This window comes from Hemitrygon akajei, unplaced genomic scaffold, assembly GCF_048418815.1.
Source record: "Hemitrygon akajei unplaced genomic scaffold, sHemAka1.3 Scf000049, whole genome shotgun sequence".
Lineage (NCBI taxonomy): Eukaryota > Metazoa > Chordata > Chondrichthyes > Myliobatiformes > Dasyatidae > Hemitrygon > Hemitrygon akajei.
In genome coordinates this window covers 4,839,798-4,845,827 of record NW_027331935.1, presented here as the reverse complement: position 1 = coordinate 4,845,827, position 6,030 = coordinate 4,839,798, and the positions used below count along the sequence as shown (strand labels likewise).

The 6,030-nt window shown below is 34.5% G+C and overlaps 1 long non-coding RNA gene across 1 annotated transcript; it reads right to left on the bottom strand.

The window, feature by feature from the left end:
* Window positions 1-660: 660 nt before the first annotated feature.
* On the bottom strand, window positions 661-3,141 carry LOC140720982 (uncharacterized). Its single transcript, XR_012097293.1, has 2 exons — window positions 2,065-3,141; window positions 661-919 (listed from the first exon to the last, which is right to left on the bottom strand). It is a non-coding gene; the product is annotated as an uncharacterized lncRNA (long non-coding RNA).
* Window positions 3,142-6,030: the final 2,889 nt, after the last annotated feature.

The window sequence follows — 6,030 nt, the reverse complement described above, 5'->3', positions numbered from 1 at the left end:
TAATGCTTAAAAAATATAATAAATTAAACTACAAAATTTAATTTTTTTAATATTAAAAAATTACAGAACTGGAGCCAAATTTGTAAAGAATACTTAATCACAGGGTATCAATTTAAATTAGCAACTTTAGCTAATTGTAAAGCAGATCCCAATAACGAGGTTAAATAAAACTGTTTCACAGCTTTCAATTCCAAATCGACCCAAATTAGCCGTTCGTTCTTATCAACCCAGTGTAACCAAAAGGACATATATTGCACATTAACAGCCCAGTAATACATTCTTAAATTAGGCGAAGTAAGACCTCCATCCTTTTTCAATTTTTGTAAGTGACATTTACTCATTCTTGGTCTTTTATCATTCCATATAAAAGATGAGATAATAGAATCAATCCGATCAAAAACACATCTTCGTTAAAAAAACAGGGATACTCTGAAATAAATATAACAATTTTGGTAAAATCAGCATTTTGACTATATGGATGTGACCAACAAGTGAAAATGTAAGTGGGATCCATCCACTAAATAAATACTTCATAGAATCTACTCAGGGAACAAAATTAGCTTTGTAAAGATCCTTTTTCTTTTAGAGATTATAACACATAAATATCTAAAAGAATCCGTAATGTTGAAAGGAGTATTACCAAATATAGAAACAGATTCATTTAAAGGAAACAATTCATTTTTATTAAAATTTATTTTATATCCTGAAAAATCTCCAAATTCATGAAATAAATTTAGCAAGGCAGGGAGATTCCTCGGGATTGGATACATAAACCAGAAAATCGTCAGCGTAGAGAAATCTCATTCACAAGAATCCCATGAATATCTTTAGCTTCATGAAGAGTGATACCAAGGGATTCTAATTTTAAGTTAAATACCAAAGGACTTAATAGACAACCTTGTCTTGTCCTCCGTGAAAGCTGAAAAGAGAGATCTACAATTATTAGTAATAACAAAGGCAATAGGAGTTTTATATATCATTCTAATCCAATTATTTAAATTAACACCAAAACCAAATTTCTCTAAAACATTAAATAAGTATTTCCATGCAATAAGCGATCGAACGCTTTTTCAGCATCGAAAGAGATGACACATTATAGAGTTTTAAAAGAAGATGGGTATATAATGTTAAATAATCTCCAAACATTTGAAAAGGAATAACGGCCGTTTATAAAGCCTGTTTGATCTTTAAAAATAACTTTACCCAAAAATTTCCCAACCAATTGGCCGTTATCTTTGACAGGATCTGAGTATCAACATTCAATAATGAAATAGGTCTATATGAGGCACAATCAGAAGGACCTTTATTCTTTTTAAGAATTAAAGCAATAGAAGTGTATTAAAAAGTAAAGTGTAAATCGCCTTTCACAAAAGAGTCCTTAAACATTTCCTACATATACTGAGACAGCAATTTTCCAATTTTTTAATAAAATTCTACAGGGTACCCATCAAGTCCAGGGGCCTTACCAGATGGCATTGAAAAAATAGCTTTATGAATTTTGGCTTTGGTAATTAGGGCATCAAGAGTTTTTTGATCCTTAAAAGAAATTCGAGGAAAAACAATCTCTCGTAAAAAAAAATCATTTTAGAAGAATCTACTGGAAATTTAGATTCATAAAAGTTCAGTATAAAAATCTTGAAAAATCTTATTAATATCTTCATATTCCCAAGTCAGGGTACCATCTTTCCTACAGATTTTCAAAATTTGCCTTTTGGCTCTGGCCGTTTTTAATTGAGATGCAAGCAGTTTGTTATTTTTATCTCAAGACATATAAAGTTGACTTTTTAGCTTAAGCAAATAGCCTTCAATAGGATGAGTTAATAATAAATTATATTGTGATTGAAGTTCCATCCTTGTTTAAATAAGTCAATATTAGGGGAAATCGCATACATATTATTGAAGTCTTTAACTTGTTTGGTAATCTTATCTAATTCTACTTTAGTCTGTTTTTTCAGGTTAGCAGAATAAGAAATGATCTGAGCACTTTAAAATGCTCTAAATGTATCCCATTTGATTCATTTAGATGTACCCCCTATAACATTAAAAAGAAAAAACATATTTTACCTGGTTTTCAATGAAGCTAACAAAGTCTGAATTCTGCAATGACGTCTGAGACAGGCGCCAAGGTGGGTGGGCAAGGATGGCATCTTCAAATTCGAAAGACAAACTGAAAGCTGCATGAGCAGATACAGCGATAGTGTCATATTCACAATTTAACACGAGGCAAGAAGTAAGGGTCAACTATAATATAATCGATCCTTGAATATTTTCTATAAACATGTGACAAAAAAGAATATTCTCTATCATCAGGGTGTAAATATCTGCATAATTCAATCAATCCAAAAATCTGTCAAAAAGGAATCAATAAGTAATGTGGAGTGATCTGGAAGTTGCTGGTTGGTTGAGCTCTTGTCAATCAAAGGATTTAAACAACAGTTAGGATCCCCGCCCATTATCAACATATATTAATTTAAATGAGGCAGTAAAGCAAATACATTTTTTTTTAAAAAGATCATCTAAGTTAGGACCGTACAAATTGACCAAAACAGCTTTTCTGTTACAAATTACTCCTTTAACAATTAAAAATCAACAAAAGAATCTGACTTAATGTCCTCTTGAATGAACGATATATTGGATTTAATAAAAATAGACACTCCCTTAGTTTTACTTTGAGAAGTGGAGTGAAATTGCAAACTCTTCCATGATCCAAAAAACCTATTTTGATCTCCCTCCTTGATATGCGTCTCCTGGGCAAAAATTGTATCAGGTTGAAATCGATTAATGATTTTATAAGACTTCTTTCATTTGATAGGATGATTCCAACCACGTACATTCTAACTTATTACATTAATCTGTTTAGATTCCATACTATAATTTTATTCTACTTTACACATGTGCCAAGCACATACCAATACGGGATGATCAAAAATGGTGGCGATGGAGAATACAACCACACAGAAAACACACATGCTCCGGAACCACCCAATGGGAAAAAAACCCTAATTCTATCCCCATCCCACTCCCCCCACAGCCCAGAAAAAGCAGGCACCCTATGATCGAAAACACAGCCAAGACTGCTCTGTCTGTCCGAAAAAAAAGATTAAAAAAGGTTCTCTATCCCTCCCCCAGTTAAAAAATGAAACCCACTAACCTTGTAAGAGGAACGACAAAGTCTCAACAAAGGAAAATGTTTACATTCCAGCATCTACAAACTATCCTATGTTTATATTTAATCTTTTTTTAAACAAAGAGGAAACCAAAAAATTGTTATCTCTTAAAAAGAAAAAACAGCTCCATCTTAAACTTAACATTAAATCCCCTAAAAAAGCTTTAAATTCAGTTATAAGATGCAATAATATTCATTATATAAAAACATTTTTTAATATATTGAAAAGAATTTAAAAAATAAGCAGTTATTAAAATCTAAAACATATTACCTAGAGAAACCAAGCATAGTGTTTAATAACAGATCAACACAATCTTTAAAACTAATAGTATACAAATAATTGAAACCTCCGCTAAGTATATATAAGAGAAGGAAATAGCCCCATTAGTAGGAAAAACCACCAGTTAGTTAATTAAGAAAAAAACACAAAAAATATCAAACCAGATATTAGGTTAAAGGAGTAAGTCCTTTTATGTTCTTTTTCTCCGTCGAATGTCCAAATAACCATTTAAACAGTCATACCTGAACCATAAATCTCTTACCAAAAAAAACAATGATATGCAATAATAAACAAGTTCCCTAATCTTCTTTTAATAGTGTTACTTATTCAGGCAACAATAAATATAGATGAGTTAGACAAGGGTTTTTATAACAAATAACACGTTTATTAAACACTGAAAACAAACCCCCTCAAAAGTAAACAAACTCAAACATGACCCGAACCCAGCTGCTGTGCGGCTGTTTAAACAGTTCTTAATAGCGTTGCAGTCCAAACAGTCTTTAAAGCGGTATTGAAAAAAAAACAGTTGTTTAAAGCGGTATGCCGAAAGTTCAAAAGCTCACGGTACTTTTAAAAGGTGAGACTTTTTAAAGCGATGTAAATTCTCTTCCACGTCGATGTCCTTCGATTCCCCCGGCGTCGAACTTTCCCACGTCGAATTTTATTAAATATAACGGTTTAAAGGTACTGACCTTCCTTCCACACTATTCTCAATCTCCCGCTATTTCCAGCGGAGACTAACACGAGAATAGTCAACGAAATCCTTCCGAATGAGGATCAAACAAGGTCGAAATCAATCCACCGTCGAAAATCGATTCTCCTCGATCTCCATCTTCCAAACTTTTCTTCACTCTCCATCAGCAAAGAAACCGTTGGCTATGACCTTTTAAACTTTAGGCATTATATAAAACTTCATTTTTAACTAAACTAAGTCATGACATTAAATCACGCAGTGACATGAAGTCATCTTGGCAAATCCAGCCACGCACTGCCCCACCTAACAGGGTGGGTCATCCTTTTATACCCTGTAAAAAAAAACCTGTCACATGACCTCTACTGGCGGGAAAATGACATCACTCCACCATCACAAGACCATTACATCAAGTCCAGTATAACTTCAACCCCAGTCACGTGACAAGGGTACCACTGTCACGTGTCACGGGTACGTAACAATAGTCTCTCAATGAAATGACCAAGTAGCCTTCATAAATCTTCTTTCCGAAATGCTATTATGCAGATAATATGCCAGACAGTTCAATCGGCAGTCGCAGCAGGTATAGTTTAAACAAACGCCAGTGCAACTTTAGGATCACAAAATGTACGAGGAGGAGAATCAGGAGGAAAAACTTTAATTCTTGTTGGGTGATGCAAAGAAGGAAACAATTTCTTATCATATGCCTGTTTCATTACCAGAGCAAATTTTAATCTTTGTTCCATTACCTCCTTAGGAAAATCTTCATAAAAACCGAGCTCAGATGTCTCAAATCTAAAAACTTTGTTTTCTTGCCTGTCACATTATTTGACCTTTAATCCTAAAATAATGAGAACAAACCAGAACAGCCCTTGGTTTATTTGGATCTTGAGATCTTGAAGTAAAAGTTCTGTGTGCTCTTTCTATAGTAGGCGGTTGTGATAATATAGAAGGAAATAAGGTATGAAAAAGCTTACCAATGTAAGCAGTTAAATCTCCATTTTCAACTCCTTCCTGCAGCCCAACAATTTGTGTATTCCTTCGGCGAGACCTAGTTTCCAGGTATATAATCTTACTTCGATATCATTCCAAACGAGTTTTACTTTATTTTACTTTCAAGCAATTTTTGCTTAATTATCTTCAATTCCTCTTTGTGTGTAGTGACTTGAGCTTCCAGATCCTTAAGTTTTCCCAGAAATGACATCATTTCATTACTATTCTTTTCAAGTTAGTCTTTAAATGAGCTGTGTCCAAGCCATATCTTCAGCCCACAATGGCATTTCATCCGATCCTTCCTTTTGCATCTTTCCTTTCCCGTTGCCTTTATCACTAGGTTCAGACAAGTATTTCCCACTCCTCAAAGATATATGGTTCCCCTTCAAGAATCAGCAACTGAAGATATTAAATTCGGTTTAAACTAGGGGGAAAGGGACAAAACTAGGAGCAGCTCAGAAACTGCTGTTACTCCATTCACAGACAGGCGCAGCCTCCAGGAGCTATTCAAATCTTGATTGCACAATCCATCTGCCAAAACTACTTGAGCCAAAGCCTCCAAGCTCCACTTCTTCACTGGCCACACTCCACCCCAGCCAATATTAAACTCCAGTCCCATTAAAGGTGAATATGCAGTAGAAGAAACTCCTCCCATGCCCAGAAATTGATGTGGTGAGCAGCAGCAATAATTGCAGAGTTTAGCACTGATAGTCACTCTCAAAATAGCTTTAGCAACAGTGATGGATAAATATCCAGCATGCAGCTTATTGAAACTTTCTCCCCAGTGTGAACCCGGTAGTGTGTCACAAGTGTAACATGCTGTGAGATTTCACTGCTAACGTAATGGTCTCTCTGTTATGTTTCACTGCTGAGCTAATGGTCTCTCTGCAGCAGCAATGT